This window comes from Loxodonta africana, chromosome 11 (genome assembly GCF_030014295.1).
Source record: "Loxodonta africana isolate mLoxAfr1 chromosome 11, mLoxAfr1.hap2, whole genome shotgun sequence".
NCBI lineage: Eukaryota > Metazoa > Chordata > Mammalia > Proboscidea > Elephantidae > Loxodonta > Loxodonta africana.
The window spans coordinates 60,452,810-60,477,353 of NC_087352.1; the positions used below are offsets into that span (position 1 = coordinate 60,452,810).

General features: G+C 44.3%; 1 protein-coding gene and 1 non-coding gene across 2 annotated transcripts in view; one reads left to right on the plus strand and one right to left on the minus strand.

Annotated features, from left to right (window-relative positions):
* PIAS2 (protein inhibitor of activated STAT 2) overlaps positions 1-5,244 on the plus strand; it is a 124,562-nt gene extending 119,318 nt beyond the window's left edge. Inside the window, exons 14-15 of the transcript XR_010323456.1 lie at positions 3,538-3,649; positions 3,767-5,244. The gene's annotated coding sequence lies outside the window, so the exon portion shown is untranslated. The remainder of the gene's footprint in view (positions 1-3,537; positions 3,650-3,766) is intronic.
* A 12,347-nt stretch (positions 5,245-17,591) lies between these two features.
* On the minus strand, positions 17,592-17,708 carry LOC111749647 (U5 spliceosomal RNA). The gene has a single exon (XR_002784848.1). It is a non-coding gene; the product is annotated as a U5 spliceosomal RNA (small nuclear RNA).
* Positions 17,709-24,544: the final 6,836 nt, after the last annotated feature.

Sequence of the window (24,544 nt, forward strand, 5' to 3'; positions counted from 1 at the left end):
AGCTCCTATGGTCTCAGAGTAGAGGAGGCTGTGCTTCATGAAGACAGTCCTGTAGACTGGTTCCTTCTCTGGATCTTGGGTTTCCTTCTTTCTCTTTTGCTCCAGAGGAGTAAGGATAAATAGTTGTACTTTAGGTGGCCGCGCACAAGCTTTCAAGATCACAGGTGCTATTCATCAGACTAGGATATAGAACATAAACTTTATGCCAACTGACTGAGTTGTCCCATGAGACTATGACCCTAAGTCTTTAAACCAAGAAAATGAATCCTATAAGGTGATTGTTTATATCCAAGAAGTGTGAAGGAGCCCTGGTGGCACAGTGGTTAAGTACTTGGATGCTAAGTGAAAAGTCCATGGTTCGAATCCATCAGCTCCACAGAAGAAAGGTGCAGCAGTCTGCATCCATAAAGATTACAGCCTTGAAAAGCTATGAGGCAGTTCTGCTCTGCCATATTGGGTCGCTATGAGTCAGAATTGACTCAGTGGAACAGGTAAGAAGTATGAGATTCTGTGACCCTTGTTTTATTACATATACACATATGTTCATATATATATATACACATACAAACACATATATGTACACCCATACACACACACATATATTTGCATACCTACATATACACACACGTGTATTTTGGTGGTGGTGGTGGTTGCAAAATTATATATAATGTATATGTATAATATATATTATATATATAATATATAATGTAGCATTTACCAAAACATCTTTTGTGTGTGTGTGTATCACCCAGTGGCATCAGTTACCTTGGTTAAGCTGCACGCTTCTCCCACATATGATGCTACCTTCCTGTCACTATAAATAAAAAGTGGTTATTGTCTAGAGAATGAATCCTTTTCTTTGCCCTGCTCCCCAACTGCTTGTAACCACATATGAACATTGGTCTCTGTATATATGGCTGTTCTTGTCATTTTATAAAAATGAGATCGTACAATATTTGTTCTTTTGTGAATTACTCATTTTGTTCAGCATAGTGTCCTATAGGTTCATCCATGGCCCAAGACATTTTGAGAACTCATCTTTATGGCTGCGTAGTATCCTATTGTACGTATGTACCACGTTTTGCTTATCCATTTGTTGATGGGCACTGACGTTGTTTCCATCTTTTGGCTATTTTGAGTAGTGCTGCGGTGAACAGAGGTGTGCATATGTCTGTTCAAATCTCCTGGGGTATATACTAAGGAGTGGAATTGCTGAACCAAGTTTTTAATTTTTGTGTTGTTTATATTTGTTAATCTTTGTGGTTGCTTGACTTTGAGTCATAATTAAAAAGCCCTTCCCTTCTTCAAGGCTCCAAAAGAGTTCTTTCATATTTTATTCTAGTACTTTTCAGGTTGTTTTTTTTTTTTAATTTACATTTAAATCTTTGATCTGTTTGGAATTTATCTTGCGTACAGTGTGAAGCGTGGTTGAACTTTCTTTTTTACCGCATATCTAATCTAAATGTCCCAATATCGCTTATTAAATACATCATTTCTGCCACTAATTTGAAGTAACCTTCATTGTCTACCAAATTCTTGTACATATTTTAGTCTATTTCGGTACTTTCTATTCTATTAGTAATCAAGTGTCGGTACAATGCTGTTTTAATTATTGAGGCTTTATAATGCGTTTTACTATCTGGTCAAGGTAGTTCCATCTCTTGTGCTTCTTTTCCAGAATTGGAGAAAAAAGTTCAATAAAATAAAATAACAAATTTCATCTCACCCAGATTTAATCCTTCTTGGAAGTGATTTGCAGATTCTTTTCCTCTGCCCCTGGTCCCTTTTCTTCCCCTTCATCTTTGGTAAAACCTGTTCTTTCAGATGAAATCCTATGAGTGGGACAGGAGAGGCATGGCTCTGGGTGAAGCAGGGTGGAGCCTGGAGCCTAGCTCTTAAGCATTGCCAGAGAAACCTGTGGTCTGAAAATCACTGAATTATGTATCTATTATGTGCTGCATGGAGCCCTGGTGGTGCACTGGTTAATAGCACAACTGCTAACCAAAAGGTCCGCAGCTTGAATCCACTAGGCTGCTCATCGGAAACCCTAAGGGGCAGCTCTACTTTGTCCTAGAGGGTCTTTATGAGTTGGAATGGACTTGACAGCAACAGGTTTAGTTTTGGGGGTTTTATGTGCTGCATGGGGATTTGCTAAAAACAGCAAGCAGTTCTCAACAATTGCAGCTAATATTATTTTTATATTGACAACCAAAACCAAACCAAACCCAGTGCCGACGAGTCGATTCCGACTCATAGCGACCCTATAGGACAGAGTAGAACTGCCCCATGGAATTTCCAAGGAGCGCCTGGCGGATTTGAACTGCCAGCCCTTTGGTTAGCAGCCGTAGCACTTAACCACTACACCACCAGGGTTTCCATATTGACAACACACATTAAAAATTTTATCTTCTCCCTTTCTGAACACTCCAAATTAATGGTATTCTCTTACCTGATGTCTCATTTTTCTTGTTCTCTCTCTCTATCACCCCTCCCACATTTCTCAGAGAACAGACACAGACTAATGTTAGACTTGGAATGGTTTCAGAGCAAGGTCCCCTTAAGACTTTCCCTATCTTCTTATTAATGCTCCTAAGCTCTTTTACAAGAGAAAATCATGGCATAGAAAGTGGGCAAGCATTAGTGTGGATAAACTTTACTCAAAGCACTTGTGAATCCTTTCTTCTTTGGACTGCTGCCAAGAGAAAGATAAGGAAACAATGGGAGGCCACTGAGGGGGTTAAGGTCAAAGGAAAGGGAGGATAGATAAATGGAAGGCTCTGGGGACTTCATACTTTTGTCATAGTTTCTTGTTGTCCTCATTATTTTTCTACCCATGTGCGTATATAGAGAACAGTGGGCCAAGGTGAACCAGGGACAGAAAGATGCTGTGTAGTTTCTGATCTTGGAATGGTCATTTTTCTTTATGGGTGAACTGACCTGTTTAGGCACTCTTTTACTTAGTGCCTACTGTATGCAAGGTACTGTGGAGGATACAGAAATTTAAAAAAAAAAAAAAAAGGATGTTTGCCTCAAGGTTTTTATGATTTAGTGGGGAAATAGATAACAGCCTCACCTAGGTAGTAGGAATATACCTGTTGAAAGTGAGTTTCAGGTGCTATTGGAATTTGCAGGTAGGAGAGAGCATGTCCAATTTCAGGGTTAGGAAAGGCCTGGCTGTGTTGATGGTGGTCAGCAAAAGCCTGCCAACACCACCGATGTAGTTTATGGGAACTTGCTGTAATAAGAGATTCCTGACACCAGGGAGCACTGTGAAGTGTCTCTGTTAAGTGTTAGGAAAGACTAGGATTTGGACTTGTGCTATGTGATTGGGTATTTTAATTTTTGTCTAGGAAGCAGGAGAAATGGAGTTGGGCCGAAGCTGTCATTAGTAAAGAAGCAGCAGTCACTCCTGTTGGCCAGGAGAGGGAAAGGTTTGGTCAGCTTCCTGGTTTGTCAGGGCCTGTTTTGTCTCACTCCATCGTGGCCACAGAGTGACCTCATCTGATGCTGGTCTTTTCTGACATGGCTTACCTTCAGCAGGAGAACACATGGCCTGAAGGTTGATACAGATGATGCAGGATCCAAGGACTGTGGGAAGGAAGAGTGGATCAGAAGCAGTCTAGGATCACGCCCTGGGGGACTTCCTGGGGTGAGACTTTCCACTTTCACTTGTCAGCACTGGACCCTAACTAGTTAGCCTTTGACATGTCTCTGTGGATTCTTTTTGATCTGTTACCAGTGAAATACGAATCTCCTTGTCCTTCAGACCCTGGGACAAGATGAAAGCTGGAAAAGCTCTTGGAGATAAATACCACTTAACACTGAGATTACCACCTGGAACTGAGATTACCACCTGGAACCTCTGGGAACTGAGCCATCAGGGATAAGTTATCCCCTTCTGTAGAGCTCCACCATCGCTGCACTCCCTCCGTTGTCGAACTGGGAATTTGAACCACGCAGCCAGTGAGTGAGTCTGGTTTGGACCCAGGTTTTCCAACCTTCAAGCCTGTGTTTTTACGTGGGAATTTCTTATCTTCCTGGACCCTGCCAGGTCTTCTTTACACACCTGAGCTATACAGCCCATTCCCTACTCCTACCCGAACAAAGTCTAGGCGAGAAACCTCATTTTATTTTTTACATATGAATGCCCTAGACTTCGAAACATTATACTCATTTATTAAAACTTTAAAATATTATACATCATTTGACTCACCAATAGTTACATGCTGTCTACACAGACATGGCAAAGTGTGTCTTGAGTGGCCTTTTCTACAGAGAAATTCAGGAGATGCTTTGTAAGATTCTTGAGCTTCATTTTCAGCAAGTGTGTAGAAGAATGGTGGTGCAAACGATTAGTGCACTTGGCTGCTAACTGAAAGGTTGGGTGATCAAGTCCACTAGAGGTGCCTCAGAAGAAAGGCCTGGTGATCTACTTCTGAAAAATCAACCACTGAAAACCCTGTGGAGCACAGTTCTTCTCTGATGCACATGGGGTCAGCATGGTTCGGAATTGGCTCAGTAGCAACTGGTTTTTTTAGAGTGAGGATGATTTTGAAGGTGGTTTTGGAACTGTTGAGTTGATTGGCTGATGATGAACAGATAAGCAGAGGGGATCTGCTCATTTGGCTGTTTCCCAATGTTTTTTTCAATGTCACAATAAACTCTTTTCTCTATGCATTTGCCTATTTTAGATATCTTATGTAAGTGGGATCATACAATATTTGTCCTCTGTGTCTGGCTTGTTTTATTTAGCATAATATTCTCAGGGTTCATCCATGTAGTAGGACGTATCAGAACTTCATTTTTCTTTATGGTTGAATAATTTTCCATTGTATGTATATACTGCATTTTGTTTATTCATCATCCATTGATGGACATTTGTTTCTGCCTTTTGGCTATTGTAAATAATGCTGGAATGAACCAACTTAAAAAATAATAAATACAAATGCACAGATCGTAAGTACACAGCTTGATGAATATTTACATATGTATCCACTGGTGTACCCCACCCAGATCAAGATAAAGAATATTTCTAGGCCCCAACAGGCTCCCTTGTCCACCTTCCCAGGCAATGACTTCATCACAGAAGTAATCATAAATTTATATTCTACCATAATACATTAGTTTTGCCTTTTCTTGAACTTTGCATAAATAGAATCATATGATATATAGCCCTTTGCGTCTAACTTTCTCCACTCAATATTTGTGAGGCTCATCATTTTGTGGCAGGTATCAGTAATTTGTTTTTATTACTGAGTAGTATTCTACTGCATGGACAAACCCTGGTTGGTGGACATTTGGGTTGCTTCTAGCTTGGGCTATTCTGCAGAAAAACTACTATGAACATGTTGTACAGGTATTTTTGTGGACATATAAAGTCAGTTTTCTGGGGTATACCTAGGAGTGGAATTGTTGGCTCTTAGAAGAGACATATATATTGCTTTAGTAGGTTCTGACAAATAACTTTCTAATGTTTAACCAATTTTACACTTCCGTCAGCGACGTATGAGAACTCTAGTTGTCCTACATCCTTTCCCACATTTGGTATTTTCAATCTTTTTTAATTATAGCTATTCCAATGGGTGTGTAGTGGTAACTCAACGTAAATTGAATTTGCATCCCTGATACTTATTGGCTATATGAGTGTTCTTCCTCTTTTGTGATATGCCTGTTCAAGTTTTTTGCTCTGGGTTGTTCGTGCCCACCCCCCTTTTTAACTGATTTTTAGGAGTTCTTTATGCAGGCCTTTGGGTTAGCAGCCTGAGCTTTTAACCACAGCACCACCAGAGCTCCTTACGTGTCCTAGATCTGAGTTGTTAGATGTATGAATTTCAGCTTCTTCTCCCAGCCTGTGACTTGCCTATTCATTTTCTCAGTAATACCTTTTGGTGAACAGAACTTAATTTTAATGAAGTCCCATTTATAATTTTTTTTTTCTTTTATGATAGCACTTTTTCTGTCCTGTTTAAGAAATCTTTACCTACTCCAAGGTCATGAAGGTACTCTCCTGTGTTTTCTTCTGTGAGCTTAATTGTTTTTAACCTTCACATTTCAGTCATATAAACTTAATTTTGTGGGTAGAATGAAACAGGAATCAAGATTCATTATGTTCATACACATACACAGTTGCTTCAGCACAATTCATTGAAAGGACCATGCCTTCTCCACTGAATTGAAGTGTTGCTTTAGTCAAAATCAAGAGACCATGGTTATGTTTGTCTGTTTCTGAATTTTCTATTGTGTTCCATTGGTCTGTTTATCGTTATACCAATATCCACTGACTTAATTGCTGTAGCTTTCCAGTAAGTCTTGAAGCCTGACAGTGAAGTCCTCCTTCTTCTTCAAGATTGTTTTGGCTCTTGTAGGTCCTTCACATCGCCATGTAAATTTTAGAATCAGATTGTCAGTTTTCACCAAATAAACAAGCCTGCTGGGATCTTTATTGGGATTGCATTAAATCACCCATTTGGAGAGAACTGATGTCTTAACAACATGGAGTCTTCCAGTGTGTGAACATGGGATACGTCTCCATTTGTTTTAAGAATTATTTAATTTCTCTTAGAAATGTTTTGTAGTTTTCACTGTAAAGGTATTTGTACATCTTTCATTAAATTTTTTCCTCATTATTTGGTATTTTTATGCTATTGTAAATGGTATTTTTAAACTTAATTTTTTAGCTATTTTTGCTGGTTAAAAAAATACAAGAGATTTTTATATGTTGACCTTGAGTTAAAAAAAACTAACAATACATTAATTTAAATATAAGGACAGGGAAAGATTGAAAGTAAAATACCAAAGTAGACTTTAAAACAAGAAGTTATTAGTAGAGGGAAAAGGACATTTCAAAGTGATTGAAGAAAAATATAACAATCCTAAATTTACATGTACCTGGGAACATAGCATCAAGACATATGTGTTGTTAGGTATTATGAGTAGATTCTGACTCATAGCCACCCATGTGACAGGGTAAAACTGCCCTATCAGGTTTTCTAGGCTGTAATCTTTACAGGGAGCCCTTGTGGTATCGTAGTTAAGAGCTCAGCGGCCAACCAAAAAGGTTGGCAGCTTGAATCCACCAGCCCGTCCTTGGGAGCCCTGTGGGGCAGCTCTACTCTGTCCTATAGTGTTGCTATGAGTAGGAATTGACTTGACAGAAATGGATTTAGTTAACAGAAATCTCTATAGGAGCAAATTGCCAGGTCTTTCTCCTGCAGAGTTGCTGGGTGGGTTCAAACTGCCAAGCTTTTGGTTAGCAGTTGAGCGCTTAACTGTTGGACTACCAAGACTTCTTATCAAGACATATGAAACAGACATTTTTCTTCGGGCTCTATGCAGAAGGTTGCTAAAGGCCACTGTTCTTACCATATTAATGAGAAAATACTGGAAAATCAAAAACATTATATTTTTCTTGAAAGCCATTGGAGAACTGTTGACACAAAGAACTGTTAGTGGAGAATGCAAATGAGTGGCTTTAACAGAAATTTATTTTCTCACAGTCTAGGAGGCTAGAAGTTCAAATTCAGGGTGCTGGCTCTAGGGGAAGGGTTTCTCTTTCTGTTGGCACTGAAGGGAAGGTCCTTGTCTCTTCAGCTTCGGTTTCCTGGTTCCCTGGAGATCTCCATGTGGCTTGGCATCTGTCTTCCCACATTTCTGCTCTCTTAATCTGTTCCTTTTATATCCTGTAAGAGAGACATACCCTATAGTAATCCTGCCTCATTAACATAACAAAGATAATCTATTCCCAAATGAAATTATAACCACAAGCATAGAGGTCAGGATTTGCAAAATATATTTTGGGGCACAGAGCCCAATCTAGGATACCGTGCTCAAGAAATATTTGTGAATGAAGTTGGAGTGAGTGTGTGTGGGGAGGGGGGAGCATGCAGTGGAAAAAGGAAAGGAAACAGTGTATAATAATCATGGAGGTAAGAAAGAGTGGGACATTTGTACTGGAAGAACTTCATAATGGCTGGGTCAGGGAGAGGGACTAGTTGGAGATCAAACTATAGAAAGAGAGAGCAAACTGGTGATAATGCTCGCATGCCTGTCCAATGAGGAGTTGGCTACAATGGAGAGCAAATGAAAGGTTCTAAACAGTATGTGAGATCAGCATTGAGGAGAGGTCTTTTGACAATGTTGAGATTGTAAGGGTTGAGCCTGGTGACTGGAAGAGCAGCCCTAAGTCTACTACATTAAACCAAGCATAACAGGGAATTAACTAAGGCATTAGGAAGAAAGGCTTGCTGATCTACTTCTGAATATCAGCTAGTGAAACCCATGTGGATCACAACAGTCTGATCCGCAACTGATCATGGAGATGGCACAGGACCAGGCAATGCTTCATTCCGTTGTGCGTGGGGTTACCATGAGTTGGGGGCCCACTTGACAGCAGCTAACAGCAACAACTAAAGCATTGTCAAGCCTAATTGTGTTAGGTTGGAAGAGAGAGATTTAGGAGTTAGGACTGAATGTTGGAGAGGCTCAGGCATGGACCTGGAAGGACCCTCCCAAACACTTATTTTACAGATGAGGAGTCTGAGACCCAGAGAGGGGAAGCAACTTGCCCATGGCCACACAGCCTGCTGACAGGTGTATGTTGGAGCAGAGCCTAGGTCCTATCTCCTCTAGTCAAATGCTCTTTCCATGTCAGATGGCCTGTGTTCTCTCTCTTGTTCTCCCAACCAATCTTGTCTTAGGAAGGTCTCGAATGTTATCATGGTTTCTGCAGTGAGTCCACAGGCCTCCTCACTCAGCCCCATCTCTGACTATGGAAGGTAAGACCCGGGTGCAGCAGACAGGCTTAAGAGTCAGTAGGGACAGTGAGGAGGAAGAGGTCACCTGAGGCTTCTTCTGGGCTCAGTCCTCATCCTGGAGCAGCTGCCTTCTCTGCCTGGCTATGAGGATGACCTTGAGTGGCGGTTGTTATTTTAAGTAATTCACTTTAGAAGGAGGAAGTGACTGAGGAAAGTGTGAAAATGAGTAGCTATTACAAGATGTGCGTGATAAATGAAACAGGGAACAAAAAGACAGACGAAGAGGCACATCTGCTATTTCTGCTCCTTTTTATAACAACCCCTGAGTCTGACTTTTCACGCGGAGTAGGAACCCCTTAGCTCTGGAGCGATTTCCTGACCCAAGCCCTCATTAGCCCAGATGGGAGCGGAGGAGGATGGATGCTGCTGGGGCCCTAGAACCAGTGTGAGCTCTTGGAGAGCAGCCCCCACCTCAGTCCTCCCCTCCTGGAGGCCCTACATGCCCGAGTCCTCCCCTCCTGGAGGCCCTCTGTGCCTGAGTCCTCTCCTCCAGGAAGCTCTTCCTGCCTGGCAGGAATCGGAGGCTCTGTGCAGGAGAGGTTCTGTGGGCTCTGAATGCCAGCGCTTCTCTCGTCTCCTTCCACTGCCTGCAGAATGGAGTGGCTGTCACAGTCATGTCTGTAAGCCCAGGGAATCCGCACACAGGCTGCTCCTTGCAGCAACATGCAAAGGGGGAGCTTTCCCTGAGAATACGAGAAAATACTGGCCTTCTCTCTTGAGTCGTTTTTTCTCCTTTGGGAGGTCTGATATCCATGTGCCAGTGCCAGAGCACAGAGGATCAGACAGATGAGCCAAATGATGCTGAGCTTTCTTCAGGGGAACTGTCCTGTGTCCTCAAGCCAGCCTGCCTCGGTCTCCAGTTTCCCCCCTGGTGCCTACTTTGGAGTGAAGCATTGAAGGCTCTGTTTAAAAAACAAATCCCCATCGTGGAAGCGTGCATAGATTATGCTGTTGGTTATTAAGCACCTTAGCTCTCAGAGATTTGTTTCTGGTGCTTGCATGCTCAGCTCTGTGCCAGGTATTATTATGGAATGCAGGGGAAAGAGAGGCCTGTTCTTGCCAGGGAGGCAGTCACCCCTGGTAGGGACTGGAGCAGCTTCAGTGGAATGGGAGGGAAGTCTAAAGACAAATGAGAGAGGGGTGGGAGGCAAGACCTACTGCCAAGAGCAAGGAGTGGAAGAGTGTTGTAGGAAGTTCAGTTTCAGGAAAGTGATTGAATCCCTAGAATACTGGCCATGAGGCTGCCAGAGAGAGGAAATGGGTTTGTCCAGGAGTGTGGAGGCTCAGTCGGGCTGGAAACCATGAGTCTGCAGAGTGGCCTGTCAGCACAATTGTGTTATTTTCGCCAGCAGTGTGGACAGCCTGAAGCTGAGTGGGTGGCAAAGTCATCACTGGCTGTGGGGTGGCAAGGCAAGAACAGCAGTAGGATCATCCACCCCTTTTATCTTTTTATTTGGAGCAACAAATAAACAGCAACTAGGTGTGGCTTTGCGACTGAGTTCTGGCCAACGAGATGTACGAGAAAGGTTTTGGATAGAGGGCTGCAAGGCTCCTGAATAGGAGGCTAGGCTGCTGGGGCTCTCCCTTTTGCTCTTCCCTCCTCTTCCATCCTCCATCCTGCTGTCTGGAATGTAGGCATCATGGCTGGAGCTCAAGCAACCATCTTGGACTGTGAGGCAATGTGCTAAGAATGGATGAACAGTAAGAAAGGAGGAGCATCAACCCTTGATGAACTTGGAGCCACCAAACCACCTCTGCTAACTACCTCTGGGTTTCTTTAATGTGAGAGAGAAATAAACTCTCATCATTTTAAGAAGTTCTTTTGGGTTTTCTATCATAGGTACCAGAGCCTAATCTTAATAGATACAGACCAAGTGTGATGGAACTGTGGGTAATTGTGTGAATGTCAATAAAGTGATTGGCCACAGAGTCTTAACAAAGTGTAAAAGGATGAGAAGCCAGGAGGTGGCGATACACTGAGAATCAGGACTCCAGCCCTTGGGGTACTGATATAGCAGAGTAGGTTAGTGGGGGTAGAAGAACTTAAAAAGTGAAAAACAGGAAGTTGTGGTTAGAAAGTAGAATTTCTCAGTTTATTGTTCCAGAGTTTGACAAGACTTGGTCATACTAATAATTAGAACTAATATATCCTAAGTACTTCCTGTGCGTCAGGCTTGCTTCTCAGCAATTGGCATGTCTAATTTCACTCATCACCATAACCCTGGAAGGTAGTTTTGTTTATTAGCCTATTTCATAGATAAAGAAACTGCAGCTCAGAGAGGTCAGGAAACTTATCTGAGACAACGAAACTGGTATCTGGCTCAGTTGGCGTTAGGACCACAGTCTGACTCCAGAGCCTAAGTTCTTAACCTCCCCGTCTTCTGCCTTTCACCACACTGGGTACTGCTGGGTCAAGGGTGGAGAAGCATGCATGCACGCACAGAGGAGATAAAAGCCCGGGAAGCTGCCTGCGAAGCTGCATCTTCTGGGTGGATGTTCAAGGCTTCCAAAATGATGACAGGAAGCAAGGTGGAGGGGAAACAGCAAGCCACAGTACTAGACGTTGAGTATATGGACCAGGCAAGGGGAGAGTGGTACATCTGGGTGATGGAGCCTTGAAAGTGTATAAAAGAGCTTAGGATCTGGCCGCCCAGGAGCACACCAACCCTGCTGCTGGGCCCTGTGATTCTGAGGGCTTGGAAGACAACAGGAATCTAGGAAACCAGCATGCTGCCAGGTAAGTTAGATTCTGACTGAACCAGAAAGAGGGGCTGGAATCTAGAACCAGAGGGCCTGGGCTCAGATCCTGTTTCCACCCCTTACTAGCTGTGTTGCCTTGGGCGATGTCGTAGTCATCTAACGTTGCCACAACAGAAGTACCACAAGTAGATGGCTTTAACAAAGAGAAATTTATTTTCTCGCCGTCTAGTGGGTTACCAGTCCAAATTCAGGGTGTCAGCTCCAGGAGAAGGCTTTCTCCCTCTGTCTGCTCTGGAGGAATGTCCTTGTCCCCAGTCTTCCCATGGTTGAGGAGCTTCTCAAGCACAGGGATCCCGGGCCCAAAGGACGCGCTCAGCCCCAGTGCTGCTTTCTTGGTGGTATGAGGTCCCCAACTCTCTGCCTGCTTCCCTTTCCTTTTGTCTCATGAGAGATAAAAGGTGGTGCAGGCCACACCCCAGGGAAACTCCCTTTACCTTGGATCAGGGAGGTGACCTGAGTGAGGGCCATATTACAATCCCACCCTAATCCTCTCAATATAAAATTACAATCACAAAATGGAGGATAGCCACACAATACTGGGAATCATGGCCTAACCAAGTTGATGCACATATTTTTGGGGGGACATGATTCAGTCCATGACAGTTACTTAACCTCTTTGTGCCTCAGTTTTCTCATGTGTATGGGCACAATAACCAGTTGCTGTTGATTTGAGTTGACCCCAATTCAGGATGACCCAATGTGTGTCAAAGTAAATAGAACTGTGCTGCATAGGGTTTTCAGTGGCTGATTTTTTTTTTTTTTTTTAATAATTTTCATTGTGCCTCAAGTGAAAGTCCACAAATCAGGACAGTCTCCTACACAAAAACCCACACACCTTGCTACACACTCCCAACCACTCCTCGCCCCCCCCCCCCGCAAAGAGACAACCCGCACCCTCCTTCTACTCTCTCATGTCTATTCTGCCAGCTTCTAACCTCCTCTACCCTCTCATCTCCCCTCCAGGCAGGAGATGCCAGCATAGTCTCAAGTGTCCACCTGATCCAAGAAGCTCACTCCTCACCAGCATCCTTCTCCAACCCATTGTCCAGTCCAATCCATGTCTGAAGAGTTGGCTTTGGGAATGGTTCCTGTCCTGGGCCAACAGAAGGTCTGGGGCTGTGACCACCGGGGTCCTTCCAGTCTTAGACCATAAAGTCTGGTCTTTTTATGAGAATTTGGGGTCTGCATCCCACTGCTCTCCTGCTCCCTCAGGGGTTCTCTGTTGTGTTCCCTGTCCGGGCAGTTATTGGTTGTAGCCGGGCATGTTTGTTTGTTTGTTTTTTAAGTGTTTCACCCTTTATTAAGTTCTCTCATTCCCTCAATTTATATTTCTTTAAAACATAGTTAGACCACAGAGGGATTACTGAAAATAAGAATTGGAGTGTTGTACAAACATACACACGCGTGAGTGTGTGCACACATGCACTCACATATTTGCATGCACAGGTAGTTAGGCAATGAACATATAATCTGTACAACATTCGCTCAGTAAACTTCTTGTAGGAGTTAGATCTCAAAAATTATTTTTTGGACACAGCAAGTTTGCCTAGGTACTAGAGAGATGGGAGACAAGGCTGAGCATGTGGCATGACTTGGGTAGGTCAGAAATTGCCACATATTATTGTTGCTTGTTTAAATTCCTTTTTTTTTTTAATTGTACTTTAGATGGAGGTTTACAGAACAAACTAGTTTCTCATTAAACAGCACACATACTGTTTTATGTCATTGGTTAACAGCCCTACAACACGTCAACATTCTCCCTTCTTGGCTTTGGGTTCCTCATTACCAGCTTTCCTGTCCCCTCCTGCCTTCTTCTCCTTGCCCCTGGGCTGGTGTGCCCCTTTAGCCTCTTTTTGTTTTATGGGCCTGTCTAATCTTTGGCTGAAGGATGAACTTCAGAAGTGAATTTATTACTGAGCTAAAAGGGTGTCTGGGGGCCATACTGTCAGGGTTTCTCCAGTCTCTGTCAGGCCAGTAAGCCTGGTCTTCTTTTGTGAGTTAGAATTTTGTTCTGTATTTTTCTCCAGCTCTGTGCGGAACCCCCTGTTGTGATTCCTGTCAAAGTAGCCAGTGGTGGTAGCCTGACACCATTGAGTTGTAGTAGACTCAGTTTGGTGGAGACCGTGGTAGTTGTGGTCCACTAGTCCTTTGGACTAATCTTTCCCATGTATCTTTAGTTTTCTTCATTTTCCCTTACTCCCAAAGGGGTAAGGCCAGTGGAGTATCTCAGATGGCCACTCCCAGGCTTTTACGACCCTAGATGCTACTCACCAAAGTAGAATGTAGAACATTTTTTTTCATAAACTATGTTATGGCCTTTGAGCTAGATGTTCTCCAAGACCATGGTCCCCACAGCCCTCAGCCCAGCAATTTGGTCCCTCAGGGTGTTTGGATGTCTATGGAGCTTCCATGACCTTGCCTTGTACAAGTTGTTCAGCAGCTGATTTTTCCAAAGTAGATTGCTAGGCCTTTCTTCTAAGGTGCCTCTGGATGGACTCAAACCTCCAACCTCTCAGTTTTCATCCTACCTTACGGGATTGTGGGATTGAATGAATTACCATCAGGGAAGCACCTAGTGCCTAACGCGCAGTGAGCCATCAGTAGTGTTTCAGAAAGCTTCATGGAGAATATAAGGAGCTGTGATAAGGGTGGACCAAGATATGGAGGGCAGATGAGGAGAAGAGGCCTCCATAGTGGGCAAGGAGAATCCACAGGGCTGCACCTCTTCCCTTAGCAGAACCCTCTCTCAAGGAAGGCCCTGATCCTGAGCCCTGTACCTCACTCTGGACACGCCCCTAGTCCTCCCCTCTCAGGGGTATTTGCCTGTCAGTTTTGGTTTCGCGTATGAGAAAGGCGTGACTCCTTCTAAATAAATGTCTGAGCATCTTGGGAAGGGGTGAGGAGTCTTCCTGTGAACCCCCAACCACATGCCCGTATATCATGACCAGTATCGGGTTCAGTGCCAATAGTACTTGTTGAGTGATGACACCTTAACCCACGTGGCCAATGGGCTTGGCCTGACTTTGAGTGGTTCACTCTCCTCCTCTTCCAGCCTGGTGCCATGCTTGCCAGCTCTAGGCCCTGCCTGCTGCCTGCCCTGGCTGCGGACCCTGCCACTGGTGCCCTGACTGCCCCCTGTTCTGTCCCGTCCTGGAGGGTCCCGCACAGTGTGTTTGCATGGCCAGCTAATTATTTATTTCTGCAGCTGTTCTTAGGGACCGTTGGAACCCAGTCCTGCTAAGGGAGTTCATTTTTATTATCATGTGTTAAAGGTTGGCACATTTGTGTCTTTTTAGGAAACATTATGGTGAGGCTGAGATAAGTGTGAGTAAGCATGACAGTGAACCTTTCAAAGAACCAGGCACAACAAGGGTGTGGATGGCCACCGGCCGTGGGCAGGTCTGAATTCCCTCCCCAGTCTCCGTACACTCTGGGTCAGGAGGGCGGCAGCTCCAGAACCCACAAGGCCAAGCCTCAGAGCCCAGGGCCTGATCTTTGCTTGCTGCTGAGCCACTGTGTGATGTTGGCAAGTCAGTTCACCTCCTTGGAGGATCAGGTATAAGCCTGTGAAATGGAAACTTGAGTTTCCTCGCAGGGCTTTGAAAAGACCTAAGCAAAAGAATATAAAAATGTGGTGACAGTAATACAAGCCACCATGTAAGAAGTGCCGACCATGCCTCAGGTTCTGTGGTGAATACATGATCATCAGACTTGACCCTCAAGACTGTACTTGGGGTAGGTATTAGAAATGTTACATTTCCTGTCCAGACTGACAAAGCTAGTGGGTAGAGGAAGCGAGATCTAGATCTTGGTAAGTCTGTCTCTAGAGTTCATGCTATTTCCACTGTGCCAGGAGGCAGAATGGCCGAGAGTACCTGGGAGGCCTGGGAAGTGAGGTGAGCAGAAGAGAAGGGGCCACTAGGGTAGTATTGGGAAGAAAAGTAGAGAAAAGGATTCAAGATGGGCACATTAGATTGGGAAGAACTCAAGATTGGTTCTGGGGGCTGGAGGTTTTTTTTCTTTAGTGGTGGTTACGTGGGTGTCTTTGTGATAGTTCGTGGAGCTAAACACTCTAATTTTTGCTCTTTTCTGTATCTATGTTATGTATTCTAAAAAGATTAAAAAGAAAGTTATTGAATCCAAAAGTATGTTAAAAGCACATATTCACCTCACTTAATAATCTGAAGTTATCCTAGTAAAATTCCCAAGAATATAGGTCAAGATACAGATTACAGGAATTGGAATTCTGGGAATTGCTGACTATTCCTTGTGGCCAAATAGCTCCTGGCGTGGAACCTACCATTGGTCATCTTCTCTTCCTTCCCTTGCTCAGCTAGAAGACTGTTTTCTTCAGCCCCCCTTGCATTTCGGTTGACTACGTGACTCCATTCAGCTAGTGAGATGTGAGCAGAAGTATTACGTGAGACTTCTGGGAATGTCTTTAAAAAGAGAAAGGTCTTCTTTACATCATCTCTTCCTCTGTCTTACTAACTGGACCTTGGATGTGATGGCTGGAGCTCTAGCGTCCGCCTTGGAACATGAGGATGAGGACTACATCCTTGGGATATCAGAGTAATGAGCCAGAAGGACCCCGGATCTTCAAAGACTTTAGAATGGAGCGAGTCCCATAGCCTTGGATTGCTTACCTCAGAACTTCTGTTACATGACATGGAAAACAATGAATATCTTTATTAAGTCTTGTCATTTGGGGGGCTATTTTCTTCATAGCTGAAGATGATTCTAACTTCTATTCCCTCCCCTCATGAAAGAACAATGGCCTTTCCTTGACCCTCTTGGGCCTCATGGTTAACCAAGGATCTCTTGGTGTTTTTTACCCTTGATCTGATGCAACATTGGGAAGCCAAGGGGTCATTCACCACCCTGAATAATGCCATTAACTTCTGCAAGAGATTAGCTCTTATATTAAAGCTGAGTGGATGAACCAAGTGGTATGATTTTAGGGAATCTCGGACTCAAGCATAACAATGATCGTGGGGATGGTGCAGGGCTGGGCAGTGTTTCATTCTGTTGTACATAGGGTTGCTGAGTTGGAACTGACTTGACGGCACCTGACAACAGCAACAGGGACCTCTTTCACATACATGGTGTCTGAAATTCCATCTTTATATATTGATTTGTAAGATTACACAGCTGTGAGGATTTCTACTCAAACATAAGTGATTCTAGATAAGGGCAATTTGTTACATTACCTCTTATATTAACATAAAGCCATTTATCTTTGAATTAGAGACTGAGTTAGAGGAGCTTGGCAGATCATATAGCCCAGTAGTTTTCAAACTATGCTCTGACAAGCCCTTGTATTGTATGGTGGTGCTTCAGAGGCTGCCATTTAGGGAGAGATGGGGGTGAGGGCAAGAGGAGGGACACAGGGCACCCTCTTGCTTTGAAGCAGAGTTTTACTGCTGGAAAAGTTTTTAAAAACCACAGCTCTTATAAGTTAAAAATCTAAGGTTACCAATGGGTTAATCAAGCCTGAATTGAGGCAGCCAGGTTTCTGAGTCTCAGGCCTGTGCTCTTGCCATGATTCCAGACTTAACGTTAGTTTAAGACAAGGAGATGGGATAGTGAGACCCAAGACAGGTGGCTTTTGGTGGGAGGAGGATGAAGGGGGGCAGATCCTGGTCTGGGATTTTGCGGGGTTGCTGGAGAATTATGGCCACCAGACAGTCCTGGACACTTGAAGTGGTCACTCAATGGGAAGAATGTAACCAAAGGTCACTGAACAATATGCATAGAAGTTGCTCAGTGGGAATGTGTACACTTACACCAAAAATAAAATATTATTTTAAAAAATGGAAAGAATTTGGTGGGCGTTGTGTAGAAAGCCAACCTTATGGTTTGCATAGGTTTTTTCCTGACCTTATGCAAAGCCCAACGGGGCATAGGATTATTTTGGGGGTGCTACAGGAGTCCAGAGTTGGAACAACTGTTGGGAGGTAACTTTATCTGTCATAGAAAGAAACTAACAGGTAAAATCTGTTTTTAAGAACCTTTGCAAGCCTTGCATTAAGCAAGGCCTCAAAAAATTGGTTAAAAACTCAGGTTTGTTCCTCTCCACGGAAATCTTTAGTAAAAGGCGAAAGATTTATACGATTTGAAGAGAAACCAGAGTATACAGTGTAACCTTGGGACATGTTGTTCAGGCAACTGTTACCCCTAATACACTAATGGTGACTATACACTCGAAAGAGCTAGTGACTTCTGTCTTTTTTTCCTGATAATTCTGTGGAGTGTCCTCATTTTGAGGTCATAAGAAAAGGAGGATCTAATTGTTTTAAAGTCGAAAATTGTCCTTTGTGCAATGCATTGTGGATATGCAAATATCCACGATGGTTATTAGTTATCGCGCTGGGCTTGAGGCCGCCACAAGGGGGCAGAGCGGAGACCAGACTTTCAGGGATACAGACCTGAGCCTTGTCCAATCAGCACGCCTGACTTTATCTGTTTTAAAATTGGCGCTCCAATACAAATTTATATTGAGTTTAAAAAAAAAAGAGAGAGACTTGAAGAAAAAAGCGTTAGTGGGGGAAGAGGGAGGACACTTGGCCAGCTTCAGAAATTCGTTGAAACTCAGTATTTGTAAAATTTCTTCCATTATCTAAGGCCATAGGAGTCGTGCGTGGCACAAATGGTTAAGTGTTCTAGCCGAAAAGCTGACTTTTGAATCAACCTAAAATCTCCTCAGAAGGCAGGCCTGGTGATACGCAATCAACCTACAATCTCCTCAGAAGGCAGGCCTGGTGATACGCTTCAGAAAGGTCACCCCTGGAAGAAAGGGAAAAAAAAAACAAAGTTGCCATCAAGTCAATTCCGACTCAGAGCTACCCTATAGGGCAGAGTATAACTGCTCCTTGGAGCAGCTGGTGGACTCAAACTGCCAGCCTTTTGGTTAGCAAACTCTTAACCACTGCACCACCAGGGTTCTTTGCTTAATAAGCACATAGGGGGAGACCAGACCATACTTTAGCTATTTCCTTGAATCTCAAATGAATTGAATGATGATGTACTTAATACAGTGACTGGTTTTATAAAGCAGTGATCATATTTCTCTATTTTCCTGCTTCCTTGGAAGGAGGCAGTGAACTAATTCTCAAGTTTGTGCAATAATGAGTGATGTATGGTGGGGCTGTCTGTCAGTAGAGTGTGTGCATGGCGGGGGGCAGGAGCGGGGTCTGATGATGCTGTTGGGGAAAGAGATAAGTCAGGCCCATCTAACATTTTCAGGTTTTCTACCACCAGCCCGCAGTTTGGTTTATGTGAAATGCAAACCTGACCATGTCATTTCCTGTTAAAATCTTGCCATGGTGCCCTGGTCAAAATCCAAACTGCCTACACTCTGCCTTCTGCCCCCCACCCAGCCTCATCTCACCAGCCACACTGTGCCGACTGTGCCTCACCTCCTGCTGCCAGCCTTTGGCCACACTGCTCCCCCTGCCAAGAATACCCTGTCCCACTTTCTTTACCTGTCTGACCACCCTTACCTCCACAATTCAGGTCACACACCGCCTCCTCTGGGGACCTTCCTCTCCATCTCTCCCCCTCCCTCCCCATCCCCAACTTGGGTTAGAGGCATACTCTGGGGTATTGTCTGTCTTTCTCATTGGACTGTAAGCTTCTTTAAGGACTCAGACTATGGTTTATCGATCCTCCAGCATATCACACAATGCCTGGCTCACAGGGGGCAGTCCCACCACATCCACCAAACGCTCGGAGGCTTTAGCACTTAGGATGGTGGTTAAATGACATATGGTTTGTTGTGGCCACAGTGTTAGGATTTCGAACCCACCTTGGTGCTTTAGAAGTGGATAATCACAGTGGAACACTTGTCTTTTTCTGATACCCAAGGTACATTCAACATTTCTAAGCAGCTACGTTTGTAGGGCTTTTTTTCAAAAGTCTCAGCATTATACAGACCACCAACAAAATGTGTCTAGGGACCTGAACTGGATTGGAAATGAGAAACATCCTCTCAGCTGAATCAGGGTGGTGATTGTGCCCTGTCGCATTGACTCCGACTCATAGTGACTTCACGCGACAGAGTAGAAGCAGACTGCCAGGTCTTTTTCCCATAGAGCCTCTGGGTAGGTTTGAACTGTCAGCCTTTCAGTTAGGAGCTGAGTGCTTAATCATTAAATTACCAGGACTGAATCAGTTCTCTTCCTCAAAGAACAGAACCTGATCCCAGTGTATCTACACCAGGGCTTAGGCTCTTAGGTGAGCAGAGGGCTGTAGGGTCCATTTGGGCCACCATGTTATTTAAATGTAGTGGGAGTGACCTCATTCCAGGTGGAACCGAATCTTTCTGTGCTGAGATATGTTGGTTTGGGTGGTTTAGTGATTAATGATGATCATGATGATGGTGTCTCTACCCTTTGAAACAAACTGGAGAAATTGAGGCAAATGCAGGGGTAGGGATACCTGAGGTGGTGCTGAGACAGAAGGAGGTACATTTCAGGGGGGAGATATAAAGCCAACAGGTGCCTTCATAGCCATGTTAAGATTGTAAGTTATTATCAAATTATTTAGAACCCAACTATTACTTCCTAAGGGAGCTGGATGGAGGGTTTAAATTATAGTTCTGTTATATGATAGTAATTTATAAAAATAAGACTGTTGAAGTGGAGTCCAATGTCTACAGTAGACCACGCAATGGCAAACTCTGTCTCTCTGGATTACGAAGTTATCGCTGGGGCATTTCTGCTCACCTGGCAGCAAACACCCTCATCACAAAATGCCCCGAAGCCTGGAACCAGCCTCTCAAAGGCTTTGTTAACACAAACGTAAAGGGGACAAGAACAGCATGTACTTATCACAGACTCCTCGAATACATGGGTAGAATGTCACTTACATAACCCGGCAGTTTGCAGTTGTGCAGTATGATATAAAAACAGGCCTTCTTAAGCCAGCAGAAAATTCTAAGTTTTTTTTTTTTTTTTTATAAAAAACCTCTTTCTATTTTGTATCAGCCAATGCTCACATGAGTCATGCCTATCAGTTATCGGTAATTCAGCGGATTGTGCCAGTGTTGACATTTTTTCATGGCTTGATTGTACATGAGTGCATGTTTTAAACAATGATGCAGCTGTCCCCCGTTCCTGGCAATTAGGATGTAAAAATAGTGTTCACTGAATCTGGCATAGTGATCAGTTATCCATGTGTTTACTCTTTTGTTTGCAAGGCCTTCTGAGTGCTCGCTGCAGTTCTACAATCAGAATGTGAATTCAGCTTAAAATGGAACCTAGATTCATACTGACAGTAATAACAGGGGCTTCAGACCTCCATGTTTCAAGATCTGGGGTAGACATCACACATGCCACCACAGATGCTTGTGGGGCGTCTGTGTGTATGTTAAAGATGCCTCCTTGATATGATTATAATCAGAGTTAAAATGCCATTAGCATTAGGAGAGCAGTGTCAGCAGAGGCACAATGGAGTATTGCTGATCATTTGGAGAATGTTAACTAATCTAAAGACATCACATCTACAGTGTTGGCACAAAGCTCTAACTGTGGCTAATGTCAGCATCAGTCTTACTCACTGCTCATTCATGCCCGTGACCTGGCCATTGAGGAGTACCCTGGGGTTTGGAGATGTTATTTTCCCTTAGCTCTTGGCTTGCTGGGCTTTTTACTATTGAGATGAACCAGTGTAAAAATGGTGTGGGGGTGGTATCTGACCTCCTCTAACTTCACAACGGGAAAAGAGAAGATGAACAGCCCAAGGCTGATTCCTATGAGGCAGAGGTCAGACAGGCCTCCTCTCTCTGCCGTCTTTACCAATTCTGACACCAACCACCCCTCCCACGGCACTCTCTACTTCTTTGTTGGGTTCGGTAATTCATTGCAATGGCCACACAGAACTCACAGGCAATACTCACAATTAACGGGGTTTATTAGGGAAGTAACAGGTTACAATTCAGGTCGAGGAGTGCTCAGGTTACAGTTCTTGTTTTAGGCTGCTGTTTGTCACCATCTGTGCCTTCTCTGGTCTTAACAGTTCTCCTCACTTCCTTCTGAGTCTTCTATCCACAATTCTGTCATGGTCAGCTAGTGCTGCTATAACAGAAATACCACAAGTGGATGGCTTTAACAGGAGAAATTTATTTCCTCACAGTGAAGTAGGCTAAAAGTCCAAGTTCAGGGTGTCAGCTCTGGGGGACGGCTTTCTCTCTCTGTTGGCTCTGTAGGGAGATCCCTTGCCCTCAAACTTTCCCTGGTTGAGAAGCTTCTTAGGCACAGGGAGCCCGGGTCCAAAGGATGCACTCTGCTCCTGGTGCTGCTTCCTTGGTGGTATGAGGTCCCCCTGTCTCTCAGCTCGCTTCTTTTATATCTCAAGAGATTGCCTCAAGACACAATCCAGTCTTGTAGATTGAGTCCTGCCTCACTAACACAACTGCCTCCCAGCCTTCCTCATTAGCATAGAGGCAGAATTTACAACATGTAGGAAAGTCACACAATACTGGGAACCATGGCCCAGCCAAACTGATACACATATTTTGGGGGGACATAATTCAATCCATGACAGTTCTTCCATTAGGACAGCCTCTTCTCAGCCATGCTTGCAGGCACGCCTCTTTCTGGCCCCTCAGCCTCTGCCCTGCTTGGGCAAGTGTTACAAAGCCCTGTTAGCTCTGCTGATAAGTGCACCAAGGCACACCACTCTGCCAGTAAGCCTTGGCCCAAAGGCGTTCAGCTCTAGCTCTGTGGGTCAGCAAACCTAGCTCCACCAAGTGCCTGCAGGCACCCTACTCTTCCAGCATGCCTCCTGCTCAGAGGCACTCAACTTTCTCCCTCTGTGGGCCGGGGAAGCCGACTGCACAGTCTCATGCTGGTCTCTCCTGCCACTGCTTCTCGCTGTCTTCAGTGTTACAGCTCTCTCTCTCTCTCTCTCCTGGTTCCAGGAACCTCTCAGCACAGGGGTCCCGGGTCCAAAGGACGCGCTCCACTCTTGGCCCTTCTTCCTTGGTTGTGGTGAGATCCTCTCTTTCCTGCCTCTGGGAGGGCTCATTTCAAGCCCAGCAGGATGGCAAGACTGACCATTCCCCTTGGTGGGCCACAATTACCTTGTTTGCACAAGTGATTGGGTGGGGGTTACAAGACCAGGGCAAGAAAGCCTGCACAAAAGTGATCCATCACACCACAGCCAGTTAATGTCAAAGTCAGCTAGGGTGGAGACCAATTTCTCATTAGGTCATGACAAGCCTGAATAAAGTACCTATGAAAAAATAATTTACTCCTTTGGAAAACTGTTCGGCAGTAGTCACTAAAGATGAACATACACACGCTCTTGTTAGCTGCTGTCTATGCCCCCCTGACTCATGGCAACCCCATATACAACGGGATCAGATCATTGTGATACAGAAGGTTTTCAGTGGTTGATTTTTTGGAAGTAGACCATCAGGCGTTTCTTCCTAGTCCATCTTAGTCTGGAAGCTTTCCTGAAACCTGTTTCACATTATAGTAACATGCAAGCCCCCACTGACAGACGGGTGGTGGCTGCACACGAGGTGCATTGTCCAAGAACTGAACCTGGGTTCTGCACGGAAGGCAAGAATTCTACCACTGAACCACCCCTGGGCCCGTGCACGTTCTGTGACCTGGCAGCTTTACTCCTGTGCATGCGTATGTTCACCAAAGACATGCACTGGGAGGTTCCTGGCAGCAACTACCCAGATGTCCATTGGCAGTAGAATGGGTAAATAAGTGGGATAGTGTACAGCCATAGATTGAACAAACCTAACTACACACAAGGTACTACTTTTCTATTGCTATGAAACAAATGATCACAAACTTAGCAACTTAAAACAACATAAAATAGCTTGCAGTTCTGTAGGTCCTAAATCTTGGCACACGAGGTAGCTGAGTTCTCTGCCGAGGGTCTCACAGGCTAAAAATTAGGTGTTGGCTGGCTGTAGCTCTGGGTCCTCTTCCAAACTCATTCAGATTGATGGCAGGATTCAGTTCCTTGCAATTGGAGGACTATAGTCCACCATTTCCTTGCCAATTGTCAGCTAGAAGCCAATCTCAGCACCTAGAGGCTATTTGCATCCCTTGTCCCGTGGCCCCCTCTAACTTCAAAACCAACAACAAAGAATTTTCCTCCAGTCAAAGCCCTCTTTCCCAGGAAGAGTCCAGTTCCTTTTAAGGGCTGATCGGATTAGGTCAAGCCCACAAAAGATAGTCCCCCATCTTAAAGTCAACGGATTTGGGCCATAATTACATCTGCAGAATCACTTCACAGGAGCACCTAGATTGATGTTTGAATGAATAACTGGAAGAAGGTGTGTGTACAGCAAGGGTAAAGAATGTTGGGTGCCACCGTAGAATTCTGACTACCACATACAACATGGATGAATCTCACAATCGACGTTGACCAATGAAGCCAAACAGAAGAATACATAATGTATGATTCCATTTATATAAAATACAAAAACAGGAAACACTGATCTTTGGTGTTAGAAGTCAGGCGAGTGGCTGCTCTTGAGTAGGTAGTAACTGGAAAGGAGCACCCGGGGAGGGTTCTGGGGTGGTGGGGGCGCTGGTAATGTTCAGTTTCTTGATCTGGTTTCATGGGTGTGTTCAGCCTGTCAAAACTCAGTGAGTAGTACCTTTGTGAGTTGCATGCTTTGCTGTAGCTGTATTATACTTCAATTAAAAAAGCTTTTAGAATAATTTGGATTTATTTAAAATAGATTTGTTTTAACAAGGAAGCATGCAACCAAAGACAGCTCTCAGAGTGGGTGCCTAAAGGGTGGGGACTGAGCAGGAAAAGAAAGAAGACAAGGGAGCGCCTTGCCTGAAATGATGATGATAGTGTTTCCTCAACTCTTCACGTGAGGGCCAGCTGGGTCAAATATTAGTACTTTGTCAACCTAGGACTTTTGTGAAGGACTTTGGCCCAGTGTGAAGTGAAATGCAGGGGCCACTTGCTTAAAAATTATTAAGAATCGG